The following is a 5,897-nucleotide window of genomic DNA, read 5'->3' as shown; positions in this document are numbered from 1 at the left end:
ATCTCTCCTGGGAATAAGGTCTTAAGGTCCCTTGCTGGGAGGGCCCAGGTCCCCGTGAGACTGCTGCTAATCTGGGTGTTAACGTGCCCCTTGAGTAGGCAGAGGGGTCCCAGAGCTGGAAGGCAACCTAGTGAAGAGGAGAAGAGATGGAGAAAGGGAAGCCTTGATGGGGAGGGACAGAAGCCAAAGGCCACTGAGGAAGGAGGCTGTGTTCATAGGGGACTGGCCAGTGTTGAGGGGTTTTCAGTGTCACCTGGAAGCTCATGGTGACCCCATGAAGTGGGTTGTATTATAATTCCCATTTCACAGGTGAGGAAACCAAGGCTCACAGCTAGTTTTCCATGAGGGCATTCCGACCCTAGGGCCTGGGCTCTTCCCTGCAGCTGCCTCTGCATCTAACCTCACTGAGCAAAGGCCTGTCAGACCAGTACTGTCTTCCTGAAGGCGCGAGGTTGTGCCAGGACGCCCTGACCAGGTATGTGGATGGTTGGACGGACGGGCACTGAGCACATGCATGTGTTGTGTGTTCCTGGGCCTTTGTCTCCGTGAGTGTGTGTCTGGGGGTGGGAGGCCTGCCGTCTGGATCCTTCTCTCTGCTCCTGCCAGTTGGTCTGTCTGTCTCTCTCTCTGGGTCTCTGCGGCTAGCTGTCTCATCCCTTTTTTTCTCTCCATTTTTTTTTTATTTCTAGCTCATTCTGTCCATGTCTTTTTGTCTTTGTTTTCCTTTGTCTCTTTAGATTTCCTTCTCTCTCAGATGTCTCTCATTTTTTAATCTCTGTCTAGCTCTGCCTCTCTCTCTCTCTGTCGTTCTGTCTTTGTGGGCCTCCCTCTGACTGTATCTCTCCCTTTCTCTGCCTTTACCTCAGTTTCTCTCTCTGTCTCTTGTTTACTGTGTGTCTCTGTCCTTATTTCTTGCTGGAGTTCTCTCTCCCTCTCTCTCTCTCCCACCCTCCCTTTGTCTTCTACATTGGTCTCAGCTCCTCTCTCTCTCTGCTTCAGGGTGTGCCTGTTTTACTATTTCTCACTAACCCTGTCTCTCTTTGTCTTCCCCCCTCCTTTTCTTTCTCTGATGTTCTTTCAGTTCTGTTTCTCCTTTTCTACCCATCTCTGTCCCTCCAGCCCTGTCAGAGTATGTATCGTCTGTGGTCAGGAAGCCCAGCACGCTTTGGCAGACTTGGCCCTGTGTGACCCTCACAGCCTTGCGTGCAGCAGGCAGGACCAGGGCCTGGTCCCCGCCCCAGCTAGGAAGTCTGAGGCCCAGAGGTGTGCCTTAACGTGCAGGCTGTCACCGGCTTGCAGGAGGAGGAGCCTGGGAAGGACCCCAGCCCGTGTGGTCTGTGTGAGTGTGGGTGCCTAGGTCCCTGTGCTTGTGGCCAAGTTTGCCCTGAGGTGGGGGATCCTGCCACACCTTCCCAGCCCCTCCTATGCCACTGAACCCCAGCTTTCCTACAGCCAGACACACAGCGGAGGCCCCAACTCCACTCTGCCTGTGTCCTCTGGGACCCCTCCAGCCAGCTCCATGGGGCCTGGCCCTGAGTGGGTGTTGCAGAAGCTCCTCTCCGCGCTGACAGACATGCAAGTCTTAGCGAGCCTGTCCGCCATCAAAGCCAGAGGCCACAGGGACCCCTGCCCACCCCTCTGGCTCTCAGGCAGGGCTGAGAGGACACTGAAAGGCTGAGCTGAGTCTTGGGGAGCCTTGAGGCTGCTGCCTGCTTTCTTCCTTCCCTGCTCCCCTTTTGCTGTGTGGCAGGACAAAATTATTTTTGAAAAATGTTTTTCCATAAATCCCTACAGACTACCTGCTCTAAGTCAGAGTTGTGCTGGGGGCTTGTCTGGTCATCTGTTCCTCAGGGGCCCGAGGACAAGAAGGAACGTTCTGAGGGGCAGATAACTGACCCCGGCCACAGACCATCCCACCAGGCCTGCCCTTTGTCACCTGGGTGAAGAGTTAACTTTCTCCCAGGGGGGCCCGAAGAGCCCCTCCACCCCCATCAGGGGAGGTGTGGTGGGAAGGCTGGGACTCAGGCATACTGGAATCCTTGCCATTCTCTGTGTCTTGAAAGGACTCCAAGTTTCCTCAGTTTAAAGGGAAAGAAATGAGTTTCAAGTTGGAAAAGTTGATGGGTGTCCGATGTGTCAGCGCTGCTGTCCAGCCTCGAAGGCCTGGTCGGGGGGGTACATGAAAGGGGCCCTCGGAGGGGAAGCGGAGGGGCAGCCCTGCCCCAGCTCAGGCTGGGGACATCCCCGCCCTCACCCGCTTCAGAAGCCCCTTGGAAGCCCCCAGGTAAACCCCCACTCCCTTCCTTTATCCCAAGCCTCTTTTTTGAGGTTCGGCTGCAGTTTTGATCTTAACAAGTTTTTTCTTTTTCTTTTTTTTTTTTTTTTGTCATCTTTGCCAGGGCTTTTACAATGCGATTTCCTTTTATTTTAAAAACGGTGGCTTTCAAGCCTCCTCTCATCTGTGATTGTTTCATGTTTGCAGGTTTCTGGAAGGTTTGGAGCCGGTCCCTGGGTGGGCGACTTCCCATCTGCTCCTTGCTCTGCTCGTGGGCTTGGAATGGGTTGGGGCCTTGGAGCAGCGGCCTTTTCAGCCCCCCTGTGGCTGGGCCAGCACGGATGAAGGAAGACCAGGGCCCTGGCCCCAGCCGCCTGCCTCCCTGGGACTCCCCATTCTCCACACAGCAGGAGACCTTGAGGTGGGAGGCAGGCTGCCTGTGTTCCAGCCTTGGGCAGGCACTTGCACTCTCTGGGCCTCAGCTGCCACATCTGTACATTGGGAACACTGCTTGTATTCTAAGATATTAGCAATAAGTACTTACAAAGAGATAGTATAAGTAATACTGTAAGACGGTAGGTGAAAAGTGCCTAGCTCAGTGCCGGGCACACAGTGAAGGACTCACAAATGGCACCTATTACAAGAGGGCAAACGCTTGGTCTCCCTGACATCCGAGAGGTGGCACTTATCTCTCACGCAGCTTCATCAGCTACTTGAAACACCTGCTGTCCACAAAGCACCTGCCCGGTGGTAAGACTCACCCTGCACCTTCCCAATTCTGAATCTTTCTTGACCCTGTTCCCTCTTTCAGCCTCCTCCTCAGGCTGGAAGTCTCCTGCATCCTTCAAGGGTCAGCTCACTGCCACCTACTTTGGGACACCTTTCTTCACCTCCCTCAACCCAATAAAAATTAATCATACTTTCTTCCGTGCGAGTATGATTGAATTTGGTTTTTTATTTTATTTAGCGATGTAGCAAGCGCTGACTTTGGTCTGGCTTTAGAAGCAGGGGAAGCTAGGGTTTCCATTTCCTGTCTGTGCTGCCATGAGCATACTCCTCAATCCCTGGGAGCCTCAGTTTCCTCATCTGTAGATGCGGATGGCTAGGTCCTCCATCGTGTGAGCTCCCTGAGAGAGTGGATGTCTGTTTCTTACATTCTGCTGAATTTCCAGTGGAAGAACACAGTAGGTGCTCAACAAATAAGTTAGTAGGAAGGGTGACCACTGGGTTGATAAGGATTCTTTTTTTAAAAAGTTTTTTAGAATGGAGATTTATTTATTTATTTACTTATTTATTTTGAAGGAGAGAGCAAAGGCTTACGCAAGTGGGGGAAGGGCAGAGAGAAAGGGAGAGACAGAATCTCAAACAGGCTCCACGCTGAGTGTGGAGCTCGACCTCACAACCCTGAGACCATAATCTGAGCTGAAACCAAGAGTCAGACGCTTAACCAACTGAGCCACCCAGGTGCCCCTGGGTTGATAGGATTCTTAACTACTTGGCGTATAAACGTGCTCGATAGATGGCAATCCTCTTTATTATGTCCATTATTATCGAGAAACATTCATTTCCTCATCCATTACAATGAATGGAGTGGTCCTATATGCAGGACCCTGAGTCAGGCACGAGGCCTCCAGAGGAATGGGTGAGATCTCTGCTCTTGCAGGCACTCTCGCTGTGGAGACGGATCAGGAGACACAGTGATGATGCCGTGGCAGCAACTGGCCAGACCGGAGGTTCGGAGGCCATTCGAAGTTTTTCTTGTCCATTGATTCTGCAAGACACAGCCCATGTCCTGCACCCACTAGATGCCTGGTGAACGCCCTGAACTGAATTAAAAGTGATCCTTAGAAGACCAACCCTTGAAAGCTGCCCCAGGTTGGGCTACTGCTCAACTTAGCCAATCCCAGTTCCCGGAGGCCTAAGGCAGCTCTCTGCTCTACCATGATGCTTTTTTTTTTTTTTTTTTTTTTTTTTTTTTAAATAAACTCAGCTGCCCCAGGAGACCCAAAGTTGGTTTGGGTTTTGGGGGGATGCACAGTAACAACTTCTCAGCTCCTGGCCATCAGATGGTCTGTCTGCTGCTTCCTCTTCTCTTTTCCCCTTTTGCATGTTATTCCCCCTACAAAGCGGAACATAAGGCTAATAATACATCACTTTGGTGTCCCCAAAGTGAGGATTTTCAGGTGCTTCTTTCAACAGCCAGCTCAGGCCCTTCAACACCATCTGGGGCCTCCAGGAGCACCTGAGCATGTGTCCATGGAGCCTAACCCCTGATACCGATGGGTCTGCATTTGGAAAGTCCCTTCCGTACTCAGCCCAGCTCCTAGGTTCCATTCCAGCACAAGTTGCTTCTTTCACTCTCCAGTCCTTATCTGCCCTGCCCAGAGAACTTAAAACCCTCCCTCTCCTCTTCATTATTCAAATTAATAGTGGATGTCTCCCATTGCTTGTGCAGCCTCCATTCTCCTTAATGGGATCAAGCACAATCTGCTCACCTTTCTCTGGGGAACAACATCTTCCCTCACGTTAGGTCTTGGACGTAAGTGGCACGGAAGATACCCCTGAAGCCATGGAACATGTGACTCACGGCTGACCAATCAGAGTATCAAACCCTTCTGACCATGTGATTGGCTCATGAATATCCATGTGGCCAAAGAGAGGCCAATCAGGTCCAATAACTGGCACTCCATAGACTAGAAAGAGCTGCTGCCCGCTATTGGCTCTAGAGAGAGGAGATTAGAAACTGGGTGTCAGGGGTTGGGGTCACTGTTTGGGGACAGCCTGCTTGCAGTATGGAGGACAGAGGGATAATGGAGAGATCTTTGTTTAAGTCACTGTATTCTGCCAGTCCTACTTACTTCTGGACTTTCAGTGACATGAGCCAATGAATGCTGCATGTGTGTGCATGCGCATGCGTGCATGAGCGCGCGCGCGCGCGCGCGCGCGCACACACACACACACACACACACATCCCTACCTTTCTTTTTTTAAAAGTCACTTGGAATTGGATTTTCACCTCTTGCAATAGAAATATCTAACCATTCGTTAGAGCCTCCCGTGGATCCGAAATTCCCAGCCCTGGAAGCAGGAAGACAGGTCAAGTGCTCCCCCCTCCCCCACCCAAGGCCCCTTCCACAGCGGGATCCCAGACCCAGCTGCCTTTTTAAACAAATTATCCTCCTTTGACCTTGCCTGGTGGAGAGAGGAGACCTGTCTTCTCTTTAAGTTGAGAGAGAGACACTGCAGAATGAGGGAGTACAAACCACCTTCTCTTCTGCTCTGAGGGGTAGGGGGCACACTCCTTGGGTTTTTATATTGTATTACCTTTTATTTTTTTCAGATTTACCTTCCTAATTAGGTTTTGCTCAGGCAAATATATTAGGATTAGTTCGTAATCTTTGAGCTCACAGAAAATGAGGGTGGGATGGCTCTGAAGAGGGCTAGGAGCCAGGAGGAGGTGTTTGCTGTGGAAAATGCACAGAGTGGGGAAGCACATGGGTAACAAGGTGTGTCCACACATGAAATGGGGTTTAGATGTATTATTTATTCATTTCCTTAATCCACAGTTATGAATTATCAGTTATGTGCTAGGTGTTGGCAAACAGGACCAGGCACCTGTTTT

General features: G+C 51.1%; 1 long non-coding RNA gene across 1 annotated transcript; it reads right to left on the bottom strand.

Moving 5' to 3' along the window:
- Window positions 1-3,791: 3,791 nt before the first annotated feature.
- LOC131499822 (uncharacterized) lies at window positions 3,792-4,847 on the bottom strand. The gene is made up of 2 exons (XR_009256076.1): window positions 4,771-4,847; window positions 3,792-4,046 (listed from the first exon to the last, which is right to left on the bottom strand). It is a non-coding gene; the product is annotated as an uncharacterized LOC131499822 (long non-coding RNA).
- Between the last annotated feature and the right edge of the window lie 1,050 nt (window positions 4,848-5,897).

The sequence above is a fragment of the Neofelis nebulosa genome, chromosome 17, assembly GCF_028018385.1.
Source record: "Neofelis nebulosa isolate mNeoNeb1 chromosome 17, mNeoNeb1.pri, whole genome shotgun sequence".
NCBI lineage: Eukaryota > Metazoa > Chordata > Mammalia > Carnivora > Felidae > Neofelis > Neofelis nebulosa.
Note: the sequence above shows the minus strand (reverse complement) of the source record. Positions and strands in the feature narration are given on the sequence as shown.